The 25,360-nt window shown below is 47.9% G+C and overlaps 1 protein-coding gene across 8 annotated transcripts in view; it reads left to right on the top strand.

Annotated features, from left to right (window-relative positions):
• The window catches only part of PEX14 (peroxisomal biogenesis factor 14), a 153,538-nt gene that overhangs the window by 79,770 nt on the left and 48,408 nt on the right, over positions 1–25,360 (top strand). The window lies entirely within an intron of this gene.

Here is a 25,360-nt window from a genome sequence, read left to right as displayed (position 1 = left end):
TCGTTCGTTCGCTCTCTTAAAGATTAATTCATTTATTTATTTGAAAGGCAGAGAGAGAGAGAGAGAGAGAGAGAGAGAATATCTCCCATCTGCTGGCTGAAGCCAGGAGCCAGGAACTTCACCTGAATCTCCCACGCGGGTGGCAGGAGCTCAAGTACTTGAGTCAGCACCATCCACTCCTTCCCCAGCGCAGCAGCAGAAACCTGGGTCAGGAGCAGAGCACTGCGGTCCAAACCAGGCACTCCACTGTGGGACGCAGGTGTCCCGGGCTGCGACTTGTCCCCTTACACTACAGTGCCTGCTCCCCTCCCCCATGTCTCTTACAAACCATTTCTTTCTGGTATAGTCACTGTCTTCTACTTGAGTGGACTTTACCTCTCCTTTCTGTTTATTATTAATTAAAATCTGAAATTGAAACATTTAAACTGAATGGCTTGGATAGTGGTGTTGTCCGTTAGCCTCTGGTAGCTCTTTAGCGTGTTGACCCCAGGATCCCTCCTCCTTCCCCACACTGGTCGTGGGGGAAGGGCGAGGGAAACGAGGGAGAAGAACGTGTGAATGCTTTTCAGTAAAACGAGAGGGAAAAATTAGTGTTTGCAGAAACCCAAAAAAAGCACCTCTCATTACGGTAATTAAATGGCAGCATTTAACCTATCAGAACGTTCTGCACATGTGAGAGACAGCCAGGGAGCTATGTGTTTGGAATCAGGGCTGTAATCCTCGGGGAAGAGAAGGGTTAAATAATTTGTTTTCGAGGTGCGAGAGCAGACTCGGCAAGGTGTGGGTGTGGGTGTGAGTGTGTGCCGTGTGCGCGCCTGCGAGGGTGAGGGGCTGTCGTGCTGTGTTTACCCAGAATACCCTGGAGGTCGCTATTTATCAGCACCTGTGTGCTGTCAAGAAGCACACGAGCTGCTGCTGCCCGTTCATTAGGTTTTCCGAAGAGTCCGGGCCTCACCTGTGGCCGGGTTGCATCATACTGGGAGAACTTGCTTCATTCTGGCCCTCTGGGACCCGCAGAAATAGATTTGAGAGACAGGACGAGACATGGGGAGGAGGAAGCTGGAATTCTGCAGCATGTGTGTGGCTCGGCTTTGCGGGGCTGGCCCCCAGGAGCCGGAGTCCACAATCCACGCTCTCCCTGGCAAGGGGGCAGCTTTGAGGCTGCTGCCACAGCCTTCCCTGGGCAGCGTCTCCTGCCAGCGCTCGCCACCCTTGGTAGGGTCCCTTCTCTGCCCTGACATAGTGTTTGGACTTCAGTGGATCAGGAGGGGTTCACAGTGTCCTATCTGCCCCTTATCTTTCTGTGTTCTGGGCTGGAGCTTACGATTTTGCTGGTGCGCGCCCCTTTTCATCCTGGAGATTCCTGGCCGTGGATCCCGGGATCAGAATTCCACAGGATAGGCTGACATGTGGCCGGGGGAGCTGCACATCTGTCCCTGTACCCCTCATCAGGGACTTGGGGCAGGGGTTGTCTACACACGCGTGTTCTTTTTAGGCGCACAGCCCCCGTGGGTCTGAGAGCATGAAGGGTTTCTATTGTACTAATAGGGAGCCCTGGGGACCCTGTGACAGTGATGATCATCCCCTGGGAGGGCCAGGGCCGTCTGTGCGCTGACCTCATCCTGGGGGAGCGCTGATGAAACTCTCACTCGGCCTTGCCGCCGAGCCCTGCGCCTGATGGGGGGTTAGGGAGAAGGTTGCCAGGGTGTTTCTTCTACAGCTGCGTTATTATCAGGCCTGCGTGTCTTTGGGGCATTTCATCAAAACTTCTTTAGTTTTGCTTAAGAACTTAAAGAGCTGATGAGCCTGATGGAAAATTTTCTGTAACAACCGTACAGCAACTTCATAAATACAAGCTAATTAGTCCTCAGGGCACCCTCGGGACAGCAGAGGGGGTGATGGGGTGATCATGGCACTGGCGTGTTTTATCCCCATTTTATAGACTGGGAGACTGAGGTATTGGGAAGCATCTGTGACTTGGTGGGAGCGAGCCCCTCCACCTCTCGGCCTGTGACGGCTGCATCTTGCTTGGAAGTCATCTGGTAGAGCACCCTGGGTTTTGCTGCTTCTGTTTTTTTTTTTTTTTCTCTCTGCCTCTCACTTAATACTGTGTCTTGGACATAACTTGCATCCATAAATACAGATTTCTGTCATCACTTTTAATAACCGCTTAGTGCTCTGCTGAGAATTTATATCGGTATTCTTGAGAAACAGGTATTACTTTGGTGATTACCTTTTTAGGGTGCAAACCTTCGAGTTGCTAATCCCGGGTTAAGGAAAATGGACTTGTTTCCATTGTCCTTCAGAAAGGTCATCCCGGGTCACGGTTTGAAGCTTCCCCTGTTGAGTTTACAGTTTCTTCTGCCAGCTTAGCATAGAAAGCCCTTTCCCCGCTTTAAGAGCTGGAAAGATTTGCCTTCTTTTTTCTTTTACGATTTTTGGTCATCTTTTCTGGGTTTGTTTTGTTGTTAGTTGAGCAGCAGGGAATCTAACTTGAGGTTTTCCTGGCAACCAGCCTGATTCGTTCCATTTTATTTCTCCACCCACTCACTTGGCATGTCACCTTTTTTATTTACTTAATTCTTAAATATACCGATGGGTGACCAGGGACAATCTGTTCTCATTCATTGATACACTTGTCTGTTGTGTATGCCTATGCTGCCATGTTTATATTATTATAGATTTGTTGCTGCTTTTATTTGTTATCATAAATTGTATTCTTTTGTTATTGTTCTTTCTTAGAACATTCCTGGCTTTTCTGGCCCTTGTGTACTTCTGAAGGCTGTTCAGAGTCACTTTATCCGTCTCCTCTTCTCATTCTTGATCCCCCCCCCCCCCCACTGCCAATCAAAACATAAAATCTCCTTGGAATTTTGATTATAATTACATTCAGCGTAGAAATTGCTTGGGAAAGAATTGACATCTTTGCAGCATGCAATCTTTCTACTCATGAATGTGGTGTATCGTTCAAGTAAAATATATTCCTCAATGATGACTTTACATAGTTCTTGCATAGTTCCTAAACATTTCCTTTAATTCTAAGTATTTTTAAACTTACCGTTGTTGCTTTGTGATCTTTATTTCCATTATATTTTCTAACTGATCTTTACTAATATTTAGGAAAGCTATTGATTTCTGTGCTTTTAAAATTACCTTATTGTATTCTTTTAATAGTCCTAATTGTTTTTATTGCTTCTCTCAGGTGTTCTTGGTAGCATATTATGTGGAAATAACATTTTCCCTTTCCAATGTTATGTGACTTTGTTGCTGTTTCCACTAGGCCTTCCAGAATAGCATTTATTAAAAATGAGTGCCCAGGAGCTGATGCTGTGGCGTAGTAGGTAAAGCTGCTGTCTGCATTGCCAGAATCCCGTGTGGGCCCTGGTTCGAGTCCCAGCTGCTCCGCTTTGTTCCAGCTCCCTGCTGATGCGCCTGGGAAGGCAACGGAGGATGGCACAAGTTCTTGGGCCCCTGCAGGCACATGGGAGACCTGGAGGAGACTCCTAGCTCCCAGCTTTGGCCTGGCCCAGCCCCAGCAGGTGGGGCCATCTGTGGAGTGAACCAGTAGTTGAAAGATCTCTCTCTCTCTCTCTCTGTAACTCTACCTTTCAAATAAATAAATAAATCTTTAGGGGAAAAAAAAGAGTGCTCAAGGAGGCCAAATGGGTGTAGTCCTACTTGTTCCTTCTTGGCAAAGCCGTGGTTTAGACCTGAAGGGCCTGGGAGGTAAGACAGCTCTCCTGTCGCTGCGCTGTTGGAGGCCGTTGCTCGCCAGACCACTCTTTCTCACCTGTTTGGCCAGTGTTTGTTCTTTGGAAAGAATTGTTTGACATGCTCCTAACTGTCTAATCTTAGAGGAGAAAGCCAACATTATTTTTACTTTTTCAAGTGGAAGAGCTGGAAGGCAGCGGGAACACCCCCCAGTCACTTGGCACAGAGGGCAGTGACCGACCCCTGTGTGAAGCCAAGCCCTGGCTCCCAGGAGGGCTGAGCAGTGGCTGGGGCTCCGCAGTCAGGCGCTGCCCTGTGCCAGCACCTCTCCGCCCTCCTCACACACGGTGCTAATGCTGGAGTAGAAGACAGCTTGTTGGCCACAGAAGTGATAAAGCATGAACCCCATGAGGCATGAGATGTGATCGTTCTGTACAACTAGAGTCCTCTCGGAGGCGCTCCGCCAGCAGCAGCCTCGGGCCTGCACAGACAGGCCGGGGTGGGTCGGGGCCGCAGCCTCACCTCCTCTGGCTTACTGTGTTGCCACCAGGTGGGGGGCCCAGCTCTGCTTCAGCTCGCCCCTGCTCTGGCTGGAAGCTGTCTCTTGTTGTGAACTGTTGAATCGACCCCACTTGCTTCAGTCTTTCTAACCTGGTGTTTTCCTCCGTTTGTTGGCACTGATCGGTCTAGAAAAACTGACTATCACATGAACACTCCCCTTTATCCAGTTTCTTAGGGTTAATGTTTTTTCCATGTTTGCTGTATCTGTTTCTCAGCTCTGCGCACACATGTGCATAAACGCACACGCATGCATAAATGCACACACATGGTCTCTTTCTGGCCATTTAAAAAGAACGTGGAGGTACTCTGACCCTTCAGCTCCGATTACTTCAGCGTACACTGGAGTCTTTTTAGTTAAGGGCATTCTCCCACATAACCATACCACATTTTCACACTGAAGACAACAAACACTAATTTCGTTAAAATCATCTGGTATATAGTTCATATTCAAATTTTTCCAGTTGTCCCCAAATTTCTTTTGTGACTGGTATCCAGTGGACAGGGCTCATGCCATTCATTTCACAACTCTGTTTCCCACTCCCCATTTTTAAAAGGTTTGCTTATTTATTTATTTGAAAGGCAGATGGACAAAGACTTCTATCGGTGATCTGTCTGTCTGATTGTTTACTCCCCAGAGGGCTGCAGTGACCAGGACTGATCAGGGCTTCAGCCACTAGCCTGGGGCTCTCTCCAGGTCTCTCCTGGGTGGCTTCTGTACTTCCCCAGGCATATTAGCAGGGAGCTGGATTGGAAGTAGAGCAGCTGGGACTTGAACCTGTGCTTGGTGAAGGATGCCTGCATTGCACGCAGGGCTTAATTTGCTGCATCACCATGCAGGCCCCACAGCTGTGTGTTTAACCTAGAGCCATCCTCTTGACATTTCTTTCTCCTTTTCTTTGAAGAGCTCAAATCCGTTGTTTCTTTTTCTTTTCTTTTTTTTGACAGGCAGAGTGGACAGTGAGAGAGAGAGACAGAGAGAAAGGTCTTCCTTTGCCATTGGTTCACCCTCCAATGGCCGCTGCGGCCGGCGCACCGCGCTGATCCGAAGCCAGGAGCCAGGTACTTCTCCTGGTCTCCCATGGGGTGCAGGGCCCAAGGACTTGGGCCATCCTCCACTGCACTCCCTGGCCACAGCAGAGAGCTGGCCTGGAAGAGGGGCAACCGGGACAGAATCTGGCGCCCCGACAGGGACTAGAACCTGGTGTGCTGGCGCCGCAAGGTGGAGGATTAGCCTAGTGAGTCGCGGTGCCGGCCAAGATCAGTTGTTTCATTGACTGTCTTAATCCTGGGTTTGACTCATTGGTGCTGCTTGATGAGATTAAGTGGGAATGCTTGATAAGTAATGCATGCTTGCTTAAGGCATCACATTAGATGGGAGGAGTGGCAGAGTCTTCCTAGTTCTGATATTAACTTGATCACTTGGTTAATAAGGTGACCACCAGATCTTTGCAAAGGTACATTTGTCCCACTGAATTAATAAGTAATCTGATAAGTTTTTCTTCCTTTCTTTTTTTTTTTTTTTAAGATTGTATTTATTTATTTGTGAGGCAGAGTTACAGATGGAGGGAGAGACAGAGACAAAGGTATTCCTTCCATTGTTTCACTCCCCAGATGGCTGCAATGGCTGGAGCTGCGCCGATCTGAAGCCAGGAGCCAGGAGCTTCTTCCCAGTCTCCCATGCGGGTGCAGGGGCCCAAGGACTTAGGCCATCTTGTACTGCCTTCCCAGCCATAGCAGAGAGCTGGATTGGAAGAGGAGCAGCTGGGACTCAAAGCAGTACCCATATGGGATGCCGGTGCCACAGACAGAGGATTAATCTACTGTGCCACATGGCACCGGCCCTGAGATACCTTGCTTAACAACCTTTCAGACAAGATTTTAGTATCCAAGGAGATCTTTCCTTGAATTGAGTATTCAGAAATTTAAAAATTGTGGTTTTCTGATTATTTCTCTTATGTTGATTATCCAGTAGTCTTCTGTGAAGAGCTTTCTCATGCCTCCTCTTCTTTCTCACTTTGAGAATAATTAAATACCTTTTAATTCAGAGTGGTGGTGTTCATTATTATCCTCCCTCTCTCTTTTTAAAAGATTTATTTATTTATTTGAAAGGCAGAGTTACAGAGAGAGAGGGAGAGACAGAGAGGTCTTCCATCTACTGGTTCACTTCCCAGATGGCCACAACAGCTGGGGCTGGGCCAGGCTGAAGCCAGGAGCCAGGAGCCTCTTCCAGGTCTTGCAGGTGGGTAGCAGGGACCCAAGCATGTGGGCCATCCTCTGCTGCCTTTCACAGACCGCTAGTAGGGAGCTGGATCAGAAGTGGAGCAGCTCGGACGCCAACTGGTGCCCAGATGGGATGCTAGCATTGCAGGCGGCGGCTTTACGTACTGTTCCACAGTGTTGCCCCTATCCTGTCTCTCTCTAATGCCACATTGTTCCAGACGTGGTCTGCGGGTGTGTGTTCAGGTTGACTCCTAGGTCCCTTGCTTTCTGGTAAAAATGTCTGATGCACCTTGTGTTGTTTGTGTCCCAGCCCTGGAATCAGACATTTTCTCAAGGCTTCTTTAGTGGGAATGACTTGGAAGCCAGGACGTGGACAAGATGAGCGGCACACAGGACCACACACAGTTTTGTTTATGTTCACCCACTGACGGATGTGTGCATACTCAGTATACATCCAGTCTGCTTCAACATGACCGTTTTCCTTACTTCTGTCTCATTTTTACATTTGTATCTCTTTTTTCTCACAGTGAAAAACTTGGTTCATTTGTTTGATATGGTTGTTATTTATTGTGTCCTGGGATATAAATAGTTGTAAAATTATAAGCTAATATTATTATAGACATTTATCTTACTGAATCAGTACTTTTTGTCATGGACTAGATGAGTAGCTACCCAAGTGAGGTCTGTGGAGCCTTGGGGGCTACCAGGGCCCTTTCAGGGTTCTGTAAGATCACAATAATTCTCATACTCAGGAGGCAGATTATCTGCGCTCCGCACGGCGGTGACATTTGCAGTGATGGTGCAGGAGCAGGCGAGCCGTGCAGCCGGCCCCTCGCCGTCTTCCTCCCTGCTGAGGACTTGCTGGGAAAACAGTAAAAGCCCGTTTCGCTTCAGATTGTCCTTGATGAAAAGTAAAAATTATTAACTTTATTAATTCTTGTGACTTGAGTATACGTCTTTAATATTCTCCGTGACGGAACAAGCGCGCCGCAGGCCAGAGCAGGGTGGGCGCGAGGGACAGTGGAACGAGCTGCGCTTCCCTCACGGCGCCATCTTCACAGGACGGACGCCTGAGACGCTGGCCGCCTGGGCTGCAGTGTGTTACAGGGACGGACGCCTGAGACCCTGGTCCCCCGGGCTGCAGTGTGCTACAGGGACGGACGCCTGAGACCCTGGTCCCCCGGGCTGCAGTGTTACAGGGACGGACGCCTGAGACCCTGGTCCCCCCGGGCTGCGGTGCTACAGGGACGGACGCCTGAGACGCTGGCCGCCCGGGCTGCAGTGTGCTACAGGGACGGACGCCTGAGACCCTGGTCCCCTCGGGCTGCAGTGTGTTACAGGGACGGACGCCTGAGACGCTGGCCGCCCGGGCTGCAGTGTGCTACAGGGACGGACGCCTGAGACGCTGGCCGCCCGGGCTGCAGTGTGCTACAGGGACGGACGCCTGAGACGCTGGCCGCCCGGGCTGCAGTGTGCTACGTTTTCTTGGAAATGAGCGGAGGAAGCTGGCATTTCAAGAACAGCTGCTGGTGCTTTTGTCAACAATGAACATTGAGCTTTCAAATGAAAGTGAAATTTTGGAGAGTCTGTGTCCAACAGTGTGAGGCGGACAGCTTCCTGCTGTGTAGACTTCTTGTGAGCACTGCTCACTCACCGGTCACTCCCCCAGCACACCCCCCAATCTCTGAGGACTGATGAAATCAGTGCTGAGATTATTGGCTGTGCTTTATTTGTTTATTTTGATTTATTTATTCATTTGAAAGAGTTACAGAGAGGCAGAGAGAGAGAGGGAAAGAGATCTTCCATCCACTGGTTCACTCCCCAGAGTCAGTGGCCAGAGCTGAGCTGATCGGGAGCAAGGAGCTGGAGCTTCTTCCGGGTCTCCCACGTGGGTGCAGGGCCCCAGCACTTGGGCCATCCGCTGCTGCTTTCCCAGGCCATGGCAGGGAGCTGGATTGGAAGTATAGCAGCCGGGACTCAAACCAGTAGTGCCCATATGGGATGCCAGCACTGCAGGCGGCAGCTTTACCTGCTACGCCACAGTGCTGCCCCTCTTTATTTTTAAAAATATTTATTTATTTTTGAAAGTCAGACTTATAGAGGTGGGGTGGGGAGGGAGGGAGGATGGAAGGAAGGGGAAGAGAGAGAGGGAGGGAGGGAGGGGGGATCTTCCATCCTCTGGTCTATTTCCCAAATGGCCACAATGGCCATGCCTGGGCCAGGCTGAAGCCAGGAACTTCCTCCTGGTCTCCCAAGTGGATGGCAGGGATCCAAGCACTAGGGCCATCTTCTGCCACCTTCCTAATCCACCATCATGGCGTGGAATTGTAGTGGAGCAACCAGGACACAAACTGGAGCCCATATGAGATGCTGGTGTTGCAGTCAGCCACCTAACCCACTAGAGCACAACACCAGCCCCGTGAGCTAGCATTTTTAGTTCTTAGTTGATTTCTGATATGCGGAGTGTCAGTATATGCAATCCTCACTATCAAAAGATCTTCAGGGATGCCAGCTCGTATCCTGACTGCCCCACTTCTGACCCAGCTCCCTGTCGCTCCCCCTCTTCGTGGAGGAACGACACAAGACCCTGCCTAGGCTTCATATCCGAGTCACGGCACCATTATGTCGCTCCCCCTCTTCGTGGAGGAACGACACAGGACCCTGCGCTGTTCTTTCGTCTGCTCGGCCCTCCCCGGGTTTGCTGCTGGTTCTTCCCGGGTTGGCTACCGACCCTTCCACCTCCGTGGAAGGGCGGTTCCCCCTGCCACTTTCCCCACTTCCACAGGGGAGCGGCACACCGCCGGCCGGCTCTCTCGGGGGCTGCACAGGTGTTCCCTCAGATGTTCCCCTTAGATGTTCCTCGAGCATGTTGTCTCTCTCCTCCTTTATAGTCCTCTTCCACCAATCCCAACTCTGCTACCCACACGCCGAGTACACTGCTCTCCTCCAATCAGGAGCAGGTCCTACAGTTTATTGGTTGAACTGGAGGCAGCTGTGTAGAAGCTGTTTCCCTTCTCAGCGCCATATTGTGGGAAAGCAGATGCATAGAATAAGTCTTAATTCCAGTAACTTAGTCTAGTCCGAGTTGCTCCCAGTTGCTCCCCACAGCTCCCTACTAATGTGCTTGGAAAATCAGTGGGTGATGTCTAAGGTGCTTGGGCCCCTGCACCCACATGGAAGATCCAGGAGAAGCCCCTGGCTCCTGGCTTCGGCCTGGCCCAGTCCCTGCTGTGTGGCCACTGGCGAGTGAACCAGCAGATGGGTGATTCCGTCCTGTCTCTCCTTCTCTCTGTAACTCTGCCTTTTGAATAAGTAAATATTTCTTAAACGTTCTTCAGAATTCTTACTACTTTCCAAGAGTGAAAAGGGTTCTGCCATGCTTGGGAAGCACTGCTTAGGGAACACAGCACACGTCTCTGGTTTGCTGTTGCCTCTGTGATGAGCACTAGCTAGAACGTGGTAGTTCCCTGCACCCTCTTCAGCCTCGTGTGTCATAGTGGGATTTCTGCAGGTTACTAGTAGCGCATAGGTTCTAAGCCCAGAAAAACATTGTGATTACTTTATATGGCCACTATTCATTTATGCTTATTTTTCCCTAATTTTTTTTAAAGATTTACTTATTTATTTAAATGAGTTACAGAGAGAGAGAGAGAGAGAGAAAGATAGAGAGAGATCTTCTATTTGCTGGTTCACTCCCCAGATGGCCACAACAGCTGGGGCTGGGCCAGGCTGAAGCCAGGAGCCAGGACCTTCAACTGGGTCTTCCATGTGAGTGGTAGGGGCCCACGCACTTGGATCATCTTCCATTGCTTTCCCAGACCATTAGCAGGGAGCTGGATGGGAAGTGGAACAGCTGGGATAGGAACCAGTGCCCACATGTGATGCTGGCGTGGCAGGTGGTGGCTTTACTGACTGTGCCACAGCCCTGGTCCCATCCCTCACTCTCACACCTTCCTGAATTTCTGTCTTTCCATCTGGGATCATTTTCCTTTTGTCTGACGAGTTTTCCTAGGATGCCATGTAGTGGAAACTGCTCGTCATGATTTCTCTGGTTTTATTTTTCTGAAAATGAAAATTTCACACAAAATTTATTTGTGAAATGGATACAAAGCTACTCAAATAATGTACTTTATGGCAAAAAAAAAAAAAAAAGAAAGATTTTTTCTACACAATGTGTGATCCCGAGTTGTGTGTGGTTGTCATATCTCTTTAGCCTCCCTTGACGTGGGACGCTGTACCTCAGTCTTTCTGTGTCTTTTGTGGCCTTGACATTTTTGTAGGCTGTCGCCAGCTTTGTACACGGCACCTCATTTTGTACTGATTTTGTTGTTTCCTCATGATCAGATTCACTCCGTGCGTCTCGGAGCCCTGCTTTAGTCATGTCAGCCCTGTTCCCGTGCTGTCTTCCTCCGCATCGCATCAGTAGGCACAGGACATCGATTTGTTCCACTGCTGGTTGTTTTCATTTTGATTTGTTGGTTGAGGTGGAGTTTTCTAGGTTTCTGCACTGTAAAGTGTTATTTTTCTTCCTTTGTAATTAATTCCTTTTGAGCAGGTACTGTAAGACTGTGTAAGTGTCCCATTTTCATCAACTTTTTACCCATTATTTTGAGCATCTGTTAATGATTTTTAACTGAATCATTACGACAGTTGCTGAATATTCATAATAATTATTGTGAGGATTACCAAATGATGACTTTCTAATCCTGCTAGTGCAGTATCCTAGATTGACAGTTACTTTCTTCCAACATTTTAGAGATGTCATTTCATTATTTTCTGGCTTCCTTTGTCGTCTGTTGGTCTGGTTATCGATCATTGAAAGGGAATACTTCTTTATCCTTTCTGGCTGCTTTTAAGGTTAGTCTCTCAACTTTTTTTTTTTTTTTAAAGATTTATTTATTTACTTGAAAGTCAGAGTTACACAGAGAGAGAGAAGGAGAGGCAGAGAGAGAGAAGTCTTCCATCCTCTGGTTCACTCCCCAGTTGGCCGCAACGGCTGGAGCTGCGCCGATCCGAAGCCAGGAGCCAGGAGCCTTCTCTGGGTCTCCCATGCGGGTGCAGGGGCCCGAGGACTTGGGCCATTTTCTCCTGCTTTCCCAGGCCATGGCAGAGAGCTGGATTGGAAGTGGAGCAGCTGGGACTCAAACCGGCGCCCATATGGGATGCTGGCACTGCAGGCAGTGGCTTCATTTGCTAAGCCACAGCGCCGGCCCCTTAAAGATTGATTTATAAAATTTATTTGAAAGGAGGCCGGCGCCGCGGCTCACTAGGCTAATCCTCCGCCTAGCGGCGCCGGCACACCAGGTTCTAGTCCCGGTCGGGGCGCCGGATTCTGTCCCGGTTGCCCCTCTTCCAGGCCAGCTCTCTGCTGTGGCCAGGGAGTGCAGTGGAGGATGGCCCAAGTGCTTGGGCCCTGCACCCCATGGGAGACCAGGAGAAGCACCTGGCTCCTGGCTTTGGATCAGCGCAGCATGCCGGCCGCAGCGGCCATTTGGGGGTGAACCAACAGAAAAGGAAGACCTTTCTCTCTGTCTCTCTCTTTCACTGTCCACTCTGACTGTCAAAAAAAAAAAAAAAAAAAAAAAAGGTTTATTTGAAAGGCAGAGTCAGAGAGAGGTAGGTTGATCAAATGATCCATCTTCCATCTGCTGGTTCACTCCTCAAATGGCTGCAACAGCCAGACGTGGGCCAGGCTGGAGCCAGGAGCCAGGAACCCCATTCTGATCTCCCATATGTGTGTGTGACAGGGGCCCAAGACTGAAATCATATTCCTCTGCTTTCCTAGGAGCATTAACAGGGAGCTGGATTGGAAGTGGGTCAGCCAGCACTCGAACTTTAACGTGCTCACCTGCTGAACCACCATGCGGGTCCCTCATGTCTTCTGCGCTCTGGTTTGCATTGTCCCCCTCATTTCTCTACTGACATACCTTCTAGTTCACTCATCCTTTCTTCTATGTCCAGTTTGCTGTTAAACTGTTTATCCCAGTTACTGCATTTTATAATTACAGAATTAGCATTTATTTCCCCTTTAAATTTAGTTTTCTAATAAACTTATGTTTGCCACCTCTTTTCTTCTTTTTTTAAGATTTATTTACATATTTGAAAGGTACTGCCACAGAGAAGCAGAGGCAGAGGCAGAGAGAGAGAGAGAGAGAGAGAGGTCTTCCAACCACTGGTTCACTCCCCAGATGGCCTCAATGGCCGGAGCTACACTGATCTGAAGCCAGGAGCCAGGAACTTCCTCTGGGTCTCCCATGTGGGTGCAGGGGACCAAGGACTTGGGCCATCTTCTACTGCTTTCCCAGGCCATAGCAGAGAGCTGGATTGGAAATGGAGTAGGCAGGACTTGAACCGGTGCCCATATGGGATGCTGGCATTGCAGGCAGCGACTTTACCCACTATACCACAGCACCTCTTTTCTTGAACATACTAATTTATTCTTTTTTTTTTTTTTTTAAGACTTATTTATTTATTTAAAAGTCAGAGTTATACAAAGAGAGGGAGGCCAGAGGGATCTCTATCCACTGATTCAGTCCCAGGTCACAGTGACTAGGGCTGGGCCAGGCTGAAGCAAGGAGCTTCATCCAGATCTTCTTGTGGGTGGTGGGGCCCAAGCATCGGGCCATCTTCTGCTGCTTTTCCCAGGCTATTAGCAGGGAGCTGGATTGGAATTGGAGCAGCTGGGACTTGAACGGGCACCCATATGGGATGCTGGTACTGCAGACTGGGACTTTAACCCGCTGAGCCACAGCACTGGCCCCAAAAGATAGTCTTTTGTTTTGAAATTTACTTTGTGCTTGGGTAGGGTAGGACCATATGACCTTAACCAACAAGGTCGGAGCCAGTCAGGTTGCAGAGTTGTTTTGTTAAGTCTTGTCCTCCCTCTGGTTGACCCCAGGGGTAGCCCTCCCAGAATCCCAGCTGAAAACTTAAAAGTGTTAACTAAGCCCCCTTCTCCTTGGTGGGTGAGCCATGCTTTTCGTCCACCTGGTGCTGTGAGGTGAACAAAATCTCTCTTAAGTTACTGGCTGCTTTGCTCCTAGATTCTTGCTTTATTCAGTTTCAGAATTTTGCTGTTGCTTCTAGTGGAAAACACAGATCTATACTCCTCTCTCTCCACCTCCTTTTCCCAAGGACCTTCACTCCTTCAAGTTCCGTCTGCTCTGTGAACTCCATTTGTTTATTTAGATGTCTGTCTGTTTGTACAGGCTAAGTATCCCTTATCCAAAATGGGGTAAGAAGTGTTTCAGATTTTTTTAAAATTTCGGAGCATTTTCATATACATAATGATATGTAAATGTGGCATTTATTTACGTTTCGTATACACCTGTGTACACGTTTGCCTGGAGGAATTCCACACAGTGCCCTCAGTGCTCCTGCGTTTTGAACGTGACCCATTGCCTGGGTCAGGGTTGGATGTTTCTGCTTGTAGCATCCCTGGGGAGCTCAACAAGGCAGGACTTTGGAGCACCCTGCGTTGGGGTCAGGATGTTTGGGGCACCCTGCGTTGGGGTCAGGATGTTGGGGCACCCTGCGTTGGGATAAGGATGTTTGGGGCACCCTGCGTTGGGGTCAGGATGTTTGGGGCACCCTGCGTTGGGGTTAGGATGTTTGGGGCACCCTGCGTTGGGATAAGGATGTTTGGGGCACCCTGCGTTGGGGTCAGGATGTTTGGGGCTCCCTGCGTTGGGGTCAGGATGTTTGGAGCACCCTGCGTTGGGGTCAGGATGTTTGGGGCACCCTGCGTTGGGATAAGGATGTTTGGGGCACCCTGCGTTGGGGTCAGGATGTTTGGGGCACCCTGCGTTGGGATAAGGATGTTTGGGGCACCCTGCGTTGGGGTAAGGATGTTTGGAGCACCCTGCGTTGGGATAAGGATGTTTGGGGCACCCTGCGTTGGGGTCAGGATGTTTGGAGCACCCTGCGTTGGGGTAAGGATGTTTGGAGCACCCTGCGTTGGGGTAAGGATGTTTGGGGCACCCTGCGTTGGGATAAGGATGTTTGGGGCACCCTGCGTTGGGGTCAGGATGTTTGGGGCACCCTGCGTTGGGGTCAGGATGTTTGGAGCACCCTGCGTTGGGGTAAGGATGTTTGGGGCACCCTGCGTTGGGGTAAGGATGTTTGGGGCACCCTGCGTTGGGATAAGGATGTTTGGGGCACCCTGCGTTGGGGTCAGGATGTTTGGGGCTCCCTGCGTTGGGGTCAGGATGTTTGGAGCACCCTGCGTTGGGGTCAGGATGTTTGGAGCACCCTGCGTTGGGGTCAGGATGTTTGGGGCACCCTGCGTTGGGATAAGGATGTTTGGGGCACCCTGCGTTGGGGTCAGGATGTTTGGAGCACCCTGCGTTGGGGTTAGGATGTTTGGGGCACCCTGCGTTGGGGTAAGGATGTTTGGGGCACCCTGCGTTGGGGTCAGGATGTTTGGGGCACCCTGCGTTGGGGTCAGGATGTTTGGCCTGTGCGTTGCTGTGGTCCTTGTGGAGAAGGGTGGGAGCTGTGCCTCTGAGCGCCACGCAGGGCGTCACTCACTTCCCAGCAGTTCCCTCCTTAGACCTGGGACTTTGAAGTCTGGTTACTTTGGCAGCTCCCCAGTTTGCGCCTTCAGTTTGCTCGGTTGAGTCTTGTTCTCGTGGTTTTCAGCAGTACTGTTGGGTTTTTACAAGCTACTTCATCTTAGTTGGAAGCAGAAATCCTGTTAGTCTTGTTTTAATTTGAATTTCTCTTTTGAACTTAAGCGCCATTTTAATTTCCAGTTCTGTAAATTGACTATTTATATATTTTACAACTTCTTAGGATTAGATGATTAATGCTTTAAAGTTGATTTATAATTTTATATGCCACATTTCATGTCTGGAATATGTGATACAAATAAATTCTATCAGTTTGAGATTTGTCTCTACTAAAAACAATTTTTAAAAAATTTTTATTGGGGCCGGCGCCGTGGCTCACTTGTTTAATCCTGCGCCTGCGGTGCCGGCATCCCATATGGGCACAGGGTTCTAGTCCCAGCTACTCCTCTTCCAGTACAGCTCTCTGCTGTGGCCCAGGAAGGCAGTGGAGGACTTGGGCCATCTTCTACTGCTTTCCCAGGCCAAAGCCAGGAGCCGGGTACTTCCTCCCCGTCTCCCATGCGGGTGCAGGGACCTAAGCACCTGGCCCATCCTCCGCTGCCCTCCCGGGCCACAGCAGAGAGCTGGACTGGAAGAGGAGCAACCGAGACTAGTACCTGGTGCCCCAACCGGGACTAGGACCCGGGGTGCCGTTGCCACAGGCAGAGGATTAGCCACAACTTTTTCTTTTTTTAAAGATTTTATTTATTTGAGAGGTGGAGCTATAGACAGTGAGAGGGAGAGACAGAGAAAAAGGTCTTCCTTCCGTTGGTTCACTCCCCAGATGGCCCCAACAGCCGGAGCTGCGCCAATCCGAAGCCAGGAGCCAGGTGCTTCCTTCCAGTCTCCCATGCAGGTGCAGGGGCCCAAGCACTTGGGCCGTCCTCCACTACTTTCCCAGGCCACAGCAGAGAGCTGGAGTGAAAGAGGGGCAGCTGGGACTAGAACTGGCGCCCATATGGGATGCTGGCGCCGCAGGCGGAGGATTAACCCATTGCACCACAGCACCAGCCCCTGCCTTCAACTTTTTAAAAAAGAGAACCTTTAAAATTTTACTTATTTTTGTTTATTTGAAAGGCAGAGAAACACAGACAGATAGGAATCTCCTGTCTGCTAATTCACTCCCCAAATGCCCACAACACCTGCCGGGCTGAAGCTGGGAGACGGGAATTCAGTCGAGGTTTCCCATGTGTGTGGCATTGACCCAAATACTCGAGCCACCACCTGCTCTTCCCAGGGCACATGCCAGCAGGAAGCGGGATTGGAAGCCCAGCTGGGAGTTGAACCCACGGACTCCGATACAGGATTCGGGTGTCCGGAGTGGCAGCTTAACTGCTGTTCCAAATATCTGTCCCTTAGCTTCATTTTTTTTCACGTCCCTCAGTATCTTTGGACCTTGCACATTCATTTTTACTACTCTCTCTCTTTTTTTTTTTTTTTTTTTTTTTTTTTTGACAGGCAGAGTGGACAGTGAGAGAGAGAGACAGAGAGAAAGGTCTTCCTTTTCTGTTGGTTCACCCCCAAATGGCCGCTGTGGCCGGCATGCTGCACTGATCCGAAGCCAGGAGCCAGGTGCTTCTCCTGGTCTCCCATGGGGTGCAGGGCCCAAGCACTTGGGCCATCCTCCATTGCCTTCACAGGCCACAGCAGAGAGCTGGACTGGAAGAGGGGCAACCAGGACTAGAACCCGGCGCCCTTACGGGATGCCGGCGCTGCAGGCGGAGGATTAGCCAAGTGAGCCATGGCGCTGGCGCCTGTTTTTACTAATTTTAATGAACTCTGTTCTTTCATTATGTCTTCCAACCAGTTATTTTTATTTTTATTTTTATTTATTTATTTGACAGGCAAAAAGAAACAGAAGAGCAAGATCTTCCATCCACTGGTTCATCCCCCAGATGCCCAACAATAGCTGGGGCTGGGAACTCCATCCAGGTTTCCCTGTGTGTGGCAGAGACTTAAGTACTTGAGCCACTACTGCTGCCTCCCAGAGTACGCATTAGCAGGAGGCTGGAGTCAGGAGCAGAGCCATGCACTCTGATGTGGGAGCCAGGGTTGCCAGCATCCCAAATGGCATCTTTTTTTTTTTTTGACAGGCAGAGTGGACAGTGAGAGAGAGAGACAGAGAGAAAGGTCTTCCTTTACCGTTGGTTCACACTCCAATGGCCGCTGTGGCCGGCACACTGCGCTGATCTGAAGGCAGGAGCCAGGTGCTTCTCCTGGTCTCCCATGGGGTGCAGGGCCCAAGCACTTGGGCCATCCTCCACTGCACTTCTGGGCCATAGCAGAGAGCTGGCCTGGAAGAGGGGCAACCAGGACAGAATCCAGCGCCCTGAGCGGGACTAGAACCTGGTGTGCTGGCGCCGCAAGGTGGAGGATTAGCCTAGTGAGCCGCGGCGCTGGCCACAAATGGCATCATTTTTAAAAGATTTATTTATTTATTTGAAAGAGTTACAGAGAGGGAGAGAGAGAGGGAGAGAGGGAGAAAGAGAGAGGTCTTCCATCCGCTGGTTTACTTCCCAGTTGGCCACATCGGCTGGAGCTGCGCTGATCAGAAGCCAGGAGCCAGGAGCTTCTCCCAGGTCTCCCACGTGGGTGGAGGGGCCCAAGGACTTGGGCCATCGTCTGCTGCTTTCCCAGGCCATCGAACTGAGCTGGATCGGAAGTCGAGCACCCGGGTCTTGAACTGGGCACCCATCTGGGATGCCGGCACTGCAGGTGGCCGCATAACCTGCTACACCACAGCGCCGGTCCCCAAAGTGGCGTCTTAACTGCTGTGCCAAACACCTGCCCCCACTCTGAGGGCAGTTTTTACATACTGCTTTTGAATGTAGGCACTTAGCGAGATGTTTCTATTGCTTACTGTCAGTTAACTCTTCCAGTTTTCTGGGCACTGTCTGGCAGTAATATTTTTACCTCTTCTTTTCTGTTGTTTATGACTTCTATTCCTTGCCAGTTGCTTTAGCTGGTATTACGTCCAGAACAGTGACAAATAAAGCTGGTGTTTGTGAACATACTTGCTCTGTTCTTGGCTTTAAATAATACACTTTAATAGACTTTTAATAACAAAAAATGGGGCTGATTTTGGAGAGTGACAGTAACACACTGGTATGGGTATTCTATCTACCCATTCTTTCTCTCACACACTCCAAGTCGTAAGTCATATTCAGGAAGTATATGTGTCTTCTTATTAAGAGTTTTTCATTAAAATAGATACAGTTATATCAAATGCCCTTCATTGCTGTGGAAATAGCTATATAATTGTCCTGTGATCCCTTAATCTGGTAAAATGCAGTAAATAATACTGAATCATTGTGTTATTAGTATGACTTCAGTCAGCTGTGTGTATTAGGCTAGATTCTGTGAGCCGTTCTTACATGTGGCAGGTAGCAGAAAGAGCCATTAGTGAGGTTTTGTGTTCATGTGCTCAGTCACCATGGATTTGATGGTATTTGGAAAAATTGAAGTAGAGTGTAGAGAACTAGTTTATTTTACTAGTAGCCAATGCATTAAATACTAAACACCATATCAGACTCTCAGCACTATAGTACTAAAACTATGCATCTTTACTAAGACCATAAATACTGTTTATAATAAAGGAGGCGTGTGGTAGTTGTACTTTTTTTTGTAAAATCTTTTTTTCATAGCATTTATGATGGGCTGTATTGTGGGGGTAGAGGCCGACTGCTTAGCTGTTTACTTGTCATCAACTGAGCCTGGAGCTCTGGAAAGCTCTGAGGTTCCCCTCATCAGGAGCCTCTGTTTTCTTGGTGTGATTCCTGGGGCCCTCTGCCCTCTGGCTCCCATCCAGACTCTGTGCTCTGCAGAGCTGCTGCAGAGCTGCCAGCCTCCCGCCGGGACCCTGGGAGCCCTTTCGTCTCTGTCTTGGGGCCCATTCCTGTTTTGGGTTTCCTCGGGTTCTTTCTTGGATTGCATCTCTTAAGATGGTGGAACGGAATCCCCAGTAGCTTCCTAGGAAGGGGTTGGTGGGAAGTAAAGTAATTTATATATAGCACACCTAAAACTGTCTATTTTCCTTTGGTTAGCTGGGTTTAGACTCTGGACTGGAAATGATCTTTTTATTGGAAATGCGAGCGTGGTCCATTGTCTTGTACCTTCCAGTGATGTGCCGTGAAGTCAGGCCGATCTGAGTCCTGACCCCTGGTGTGTGTTCGTTCTGGAAGCCTTGCTTCTCCTCCTCAGTACACAGTGATGTGCATCACAGGGGTTTGTTTTTGTTTGCGTTTTCATTGACCATGTGTTGCAGATTGTTGGGGGGGGGGTATGTTCTTGAATTATTTCCTTAACAATTTCCTCTCCTTTGTGTTCCGTGTTCTGTTTTCCTGGAACCCCTGTGAGTCGGTGATGATGTCCTCTGTTGACCCTCCAGAATTTAAGGAGAAATCTTTGCTTTCCTTTTTCCCGTGTTTGCCCTACTTTATGGCTTCTTCTGATAGTCTAAAAATTGTCTGCTGATTTTTGATTTGCAGGAGTGTTTAGTTTTTATGTGTGTTCCCATTTTCCCAACACCGTGTTCTTGTTTCATGGATGCACCACCTTATTTCTCTGGGATTATTGTTATTTTGATTTTTCTTGTGTTCCTGATGTAATTTCTGTTTCTTCTAAGTTTCTCTTTGTTGTGCTTTCAGGGATACTCTGTTATCCATCTTCGAGGCTTCCCTCAATGTCTGGCAATCCTTTCATGTCCATTATTTAAAACAGTGACCCTAAGACATTACTGGGAAAGTTCGTGGGTATGATTCCTTTGTAACACGTAAATATAGGATGAGGAAAATCCATCAGAAGGGGCCAGGAGACCTGGAGGAGGCTCTGCTTCTGTAGGGCTCAGCCCTGTCGTTGCGGCCATCTGGGGAGCGGACCAGCAGACGGAGGATCTGTCTCTGTCTCTCCCTGTATCTCCCTCCCTCTGTAATTCTGCCTTTCAGATAAATAAATCTGAAAGCAAGCAAATCAGATGTGTGTGTATCTGAGCTGCCATATCTAAGTGGACAACTGTTTAGAAGAAATTTCAAAAATCATTGTGGACCGTATGTTGTTTTCAACTTCAGAATGTAGCTTTCTGCTCTGGTGATTTTTCTCTCCCAGTATGTCTAAACTTTTCTGTGTTGATGAAAAGGTGCTTTCAAAGAAAGTAGAATGGCGTTTGCCAAGGCGTGGGAGCAGGGGGACAATTAATTGTTCAATGGGTACAGAATTCGGTTTGGCCAGGGGAGCAGAGTTCTGGAGATGGGTGATGCTGACGGTCGCCCCACGGTGTGAATGTGCTTACTACCCCTGAACTGTGTGCTCAAAGATGGTTAAGATGGTACATTTTATGTTATGTTTATTTCACCACAACTTAAAGACTTAGATTTTGAACCATTTGTCACAGTGGCTGAAGCCTGCTAGGGACCCCTGCACCCATACTTTTGCACCCAGCTTTTGCAGTTCCTATCCAGTGTCCTAATGTGCACCCTGGGGGGCAACGGATGACAGCCCAAGTGCTCGAGTCTTTGCCGCCTGCAGGGAGACCCAGGTGGAGGCTGAGAGTCCTGACCTTGGCCTGGCCCAACCCTGGCTGGTGGGGGCATTTGGAAAGTTAATCAGCGATGGAAGATCTGTCTCTTTGCCTTTCAGATAAATTAAAAATAAATAAATAAAGTTATATCAAAGTATGTAAAGTGAAAGCTATTAGAAATAAAGAAGAATTTAAAATCACCCAGTTGAAGGTATGAATACACTTCAGAATTTAAAAGTCAGCAGTAAAATAAATACTGTGAGATAATTGACTTGTATAATAAGCTAGTGTTAGGGGCCGGCACTGTAGCGCAGTGGGTTAGGCCGCTGTCTACAGTGCCGGCATCCCATCTGAGCTCTGGTTTGAGTCCTGGCTGCTCCACTTCTGATCCAGCTCCCTGCTAATGCGCCTGGGAAAGCAGCAGATTATGGCCCAACTCCTTGGGCCCCTGCACCTGTGTGGGAGACCGGGAGGAAGCTTCTGGCTTCGGATCAACCCATCCCCAGGGGGAGAACCCGCAGATGGAAGATCTCTCTGTCCTCTGTCTCTCTCTCTGTACCTCTGACGTTCAGATGCATACATAAATCCTTTTTTTAAAAAACCCTGGTTTTACATATAAATAGAATTTTGTAATATAACACAGGTAGTACTCAGGTTTTCAATACATGGTCTATTTATTAAAAGTTATGTAAATTAACTACCAAGAAAATTTTCAAAAGTCCTAACAGTGGAAATCTTACAGCCCCCCTTCTCTGACCATGAAGCAATAAAACTAAAATTTACAATGAGACGCTTGCAAGAAAAATTGGCCACTTGGAAAATTTAAAACACTCTTCTGCAGAATTCCTTCTGTCTACTTTGTTTGGATTTTTCTGATGTTCTTCTAGCTTCTTGAGATGAGTGCTTTATATCTTTTCTTTCTTTCTTGTTTTTTATTTAAAGGAATTAGAACAAATGATGACTAGCACTGTCCGACACTCCCTCAAAACAGATTCCAGAAGTGAGGGTGTATTGACTCGGAAAGCGCGATTGTTTAAGACTGGGTTCGTAGCGTTGACTTTCCAAACAAGGCATTCCAGTTCCTGCTCCTGGACTGAGGTTTCATTTATTTATTATTATTCTTTTTTTAAAAGATTTATGTATTTGAAAGAGTTACATGGAGAGAGACAGATCTTCCATCTGCTGGTTCACTCCCCAAATGGCCACAATGGCTAGGATTGGGCCAGGCTGGAGCCAGAAGCCAGGAGCTTCATCCAGGTCTCCCACTTGGGTGGCAGGGGCCGAAGCATTGGGCCGTCTTCTGCTGTTTTTCTGAGGCCATTAGCAGGGAGCTGGGATGTGGGCGTCACAGGCGGTGGTGTGACCTGCGACAACATGGAGCCGGCCTGAGTCCCTGTCTCAGTGTACAGCCTGTGTGTGGTCACCAAAGAGCAGCATTCTCAGATTGTTTTCATCTGCATTACTTTGATTAGTAACACAACCGGACTTTTAAAAAATATGTTTATTTCTTAGATATATTTGTTCAGTTCTTTTTCCTCTTTATTTTTACTGGGATATTAGTGCTTATTGATTTTTAAATGCCCTTTATATATTAAGAATATTAATTCTTTGTCATGTTTGCAAACATTTTCCCCATTGTTCTTTGCCTTTTATATTTTTAATATATAAAACTGATTATTTCCACATAATCATATCTATCAATCTTCAGATATTTCCTCTATTATGTTTATGGCAAGAGATTTCTTCCCCGTAATTATTAAATAATAATAATTACAATACCAGCTAACATTTATTGAGGGCCGATTATGTGTCAGGCAACAAGCTAAGTGCCCTTATTTTATTTAATCACAAAAACCCTATGAGGTAGATTTTTTTATTATCTTTTTTGCAGTTGAGGAAGAAACTCAGGAGAAAGATTAAATATCTGTCCATAAACACTGAACTAATGATAAGTTATTCATTCATATTTTATTTTAGTTTTTATGGTTTGTGTTTTTATATTTAACTTTTTAATCCTCAAATTTATGAAGAGTATAAAGTGAAAATTCTTTCAAACGTTACTTTTTCCAAGACGGTTCTTCGATAAGTAAATCATTTCTTTGCGCACTGGTTTGCTGCACTTCCTTTGTGACGTTAGGTCTTCATGTTGCAAGGTCTCTTCCAGGGATAGCTGTTCTGTCTTTGACCTTTACCACCCACACAAGAGCCACAGTGTTTTAGTTGCTGTGTCTTTGTTATCAGTTTAAATGCGTGCAAGAACAAGGCTCGCTTCACCCTTCTTTTTCACAGACATTCTGAGTTGGGAGTTCTGGCTTTCAGTGATGACGGAGCACCTTGCATCAGAAGAACATTCCCACCAATAACAAATATAAATTTCAGACAGAATATTTTAAAAACATCGTCCGAAGGCACTGGAGAGCCACCAAAGGCAAGCAGAAGCTGGAATGGATTTGAGTCCTGAACTAAAGAGCCAACCTGGGAGAGCACCTTTATATGGCTTTTCTCTGAGGCATTCCCCAGCTGTCAGGTGCTAGCAATGGAACTTGGGCGGAAAGCCATGTGGTGCTGGTTTGAGGTTGGCTGGACCTCGAGGATGGAAATTCAAGAGAGGAAAGGGCGATGCAGAGGGTAATCCAGACTGCGCAGGCCCGCTCCTTACATGCCAGGCTAGCTCCTGACGTGCCTCGTGTGGGAAAGTGCTGTGGATTCCAGCAACGATCTCCTGCTGAGCTACCTGCTGTACCGGATGGGAGCCAGAATTTGGAGTGTGAAATTTTTTTTAAGTTAGAGGGAGCTTGATAAAATACCTTTGACTTCCTTTGAAACCCCTAAAAGGCCACTTCTTAGGGCCAAATACCATTTCCCAGGGCTATGACATTTTTTGCTGAGATTAAGGGCAAAAAAGAAGTAACTAAGACCAAACCTGTACCAAATCAAAGTGATCTGCCCGTGATTTAACTGCCTACTAGACTAAACGTTCTTCAGATAAACAGAATCTAGAGTTTCTACAAATTATCTTCCACAATGTCCAGTATGAAATAAATTGCTAGAAAGGAGAAAAAACAGGAACCTCTCACCCCTACCAGTGTGAAAAGTGAATCAATAGAAAAAAATTCATACAAACAAGAACTTTAAAATAATTTGTGAGAGAAATGGATAAAAGAATGAAGAGAAGGAAAGTTACAGTGGAGATACAGATGTTGTAAAAAAAGAACTAAGTGGATATCTTAGAACTGAAAACAAAACCTGACTCTGGAATTTTACTGGATAGGATTAGCGGCAGATGGGTATAAGAGAAGAAAGAACCCATGAACTTGAAGATAGGTCAGTAGAAATCATCAAATGGAAGTACATAGAGGAGGGAAAATATTTTTAAAAATTGAACCAAAGCCTCCACAATCTTAGTCAAACTGATGAGTACCAAAGATAAAGAAAAAAGGAACAATGATCAGAATTAATTCTGACGGCCGGCGCTGTGGCTCAATAGGCTAATCCTCCGCTTTGCGGCGCCGGTACCCTGGGTTCTAGTCCCAGTCGGGGCGCCAGATTCTGTCCTGGTTGCCCCTCTTCCAGTCCAGCTCTCTGCTGTGGCCCAGGAAGGCAGTGGAGGATGGCCCAAGTGCTTGGGCCCTGCACCCAATGGGAGACCAGGAGAAGCACCTGGATCCTGCTTTTGGATCAGCGCGGTGCGCCAGCCACAGTGTGCCAGCAGCGGCAGCCATTGGAGGGTGAACCAACAGAAAAGGAAGACCTTTCTCTCTGTCTCTCTCATTGTCCACTCAGCCTGTCAAAATAAATAAATAAATAAATAAGAATTAAGCCTGACTATTCTCAGACACCATTATAGCCCACTAGACATTGGAAGGACGTCTTCAAGATGCTGCAAGAAAAGACTCAACCTAGAATCCTGCATACAGAGAAGATGAAGAAATAAAGACACTCCAAGGTAAAAGCTGAGAGAAGTTGTCACAGCAGGCATTCGTTAATAACTGTCAACATAAGGTCTTCATATGGAAGGGAACAATAATAGCAGATGGAAATGTGGACCCTCAGAAATAAAAAGCATTGGGTCTGAAAAGTGAGTAAATATAAAATACTGTTTTCTGTTCTTAAAAGTTAGTTGACTAAAGCAAGAGCAATATGCTGCTATATTTATAATACACACATATACAGGAGGTCTTCACAGTGTTTATGAAAAATGCATATTATGGAAAAACTATTAATGGATTTCAAAAATTTTTGCACCCAAATAAACTCAAACTTGTTATGACGTTGTTTGAACAGGATCTAGTTTGAAGAGAGCCCCATCAGAGAAAGATGAATTCTGCTAAAGTTGAAGCAGGAACAAACATCAGATTGATGGTGGTTCTTAGGTGGAAGAATGGTGAAGCTGTTGATGCCTGATGGAGGGTTTGGGGATCAAGATGGCAGAGTAGGGAGGGAGCGTGCTGCTCCAGTTCAGGAGAAGATCGCTTAAAAAAGTGGAAACAGTGCAGTCTCAGGGAAGAGTTAGGGAGACAACAGCAGAGGAAACGCTACGCAAATTGGAGGGACACAGTGGGCCTACGTGCAGGGCGAGGACATACACAACTCAGGACCCCAGCAACCGAGAGCCTCTGCACCAGCATTGGCGAGTGAGGGGAGGCCAGACGGAAGCAGCACAAGCCACTGGTGAGAAGTGCAGGAAGAGCCTAGAGGGAGCCTGGCCTGGAGCTCCATGGGAGAGCGTGCCCACCCAACTAGG

Source organism: Oryctolagus cuniculus, chromosome 7 (genome assembly GCF_051225735.1).
Source record: "Oryctolagus cuniculus isolate XC-2025 breed Fujian yellow rabbit chromosome 7, ASM5122573v1, whole genome shotgun sequence".
Lineage (NCBI taxonomy): Eukaryota > Metazoa > Chordata > Mammalia > Lagomorpha > Leporidae > Oryctolagus > Oryctolagus cuniculus.
This window is presented reverse-complemented; position numbering and strand designations above follow the sequence as displayed.